Raw genomic sequence first — 1,074 nt, 5'->3', positions numbered from 1 at the left:
CAAATTTCATATATAAAAGAAAGTTCATACAACAATAATAAACAAACAACACTTATCTGAAACTCTTTCTCAAAAAAAAACCCTTGTAGCCTCTCTTAGGAAATTTAGGAAGCAGAAATCTCTTAGTTCTCTCCCTCTCCAACACTCTTAGAGAAGAATTCACACTTAAACTCACTACAAAAACTTAAAATTATACAGAAAATAAATGATTAATTGACTCTAAGTGCTGTATGGAATGTGAAATAGCGTGGAAGAGAGTGGAAAGCGGTTGAAGGGTGCAAAGGGGGTATTTTCTAATCAATTTATGCTCTAAATAGAGCATAATGTCGGTTTTCCAATAGGTGCATCCAAAAATTTTTCAAAAAGTGTCCAAATTAGTCGAACCTTTTAGAAATAGGGCTTGCACCGATACTGGCGCCGTCGACGCCAGTGGCCCGTAACTTAATTATCTCTGTCAAATGGCACCGTCGGCGCTGAGTATTTCTTCAAAAAATGCCATCTTGACTCTAAATTCCATTCTTTTTATTTCTTTTTTGCTTCAAGTACTAAAAATCAACAACCAACATTAAAACATGAAAAATATCTTCTTTTAAAGTGTAATATCACAAAAAAAGAGTATAAAATATATGTCAAAATATACATGTATTTTTAATGTATCAACTTAAAATATTCATGATTTTCAAAATATGCTTTTACTTCTTGCATGACTTTCAAGCCAGATTTAAATGAGCTACATTGCATGGCTATATCCCCCATCATACTAATAAGACCTTCACATTTAGGACTTGAATAGATAATTGCATCATTTTGCATGTCCTGAGTAGAAGTCCTCGTACTTCTTCATCCCGGCTGACCAAACAAAAGTTTTATACTTAGGTGGTTGTTGATGCACCTAAAATATATAGTGTTTTTAGACACATTTTTAGACCTATTTTTGAGATATTGTGTTTTAATGAAATATATTTTTTTATTTTTCTTGCAGATACAAGTAAAAATAGAAAAAAATGCTTAAATGAGTAAAAAATGATCAAATTTCGAGCAAAAAGGTGAAAAATTGTGCAAAAGAGTTTTGAC

This window comes from Phalaenopsis equestris, unplaced genomic scaffold, assembly GCF_001263595.1.
Source record: "Phalaenopsis equestris unplaced genomic scaffold, ASM126359v1 Scaffold000262, whole genome shotgun sequence".
In the NCBI taxonomy this organism is placed as follows: Eukaryota; Viridiplantae; Streptophyta; class Magnoliopsida; order Asparagales; family Orchidaceae; genus Phalaenopsis; species Phalaenopsis equestris.
This window is presented reverse-complemented; position numbering follows the sequence as displayed.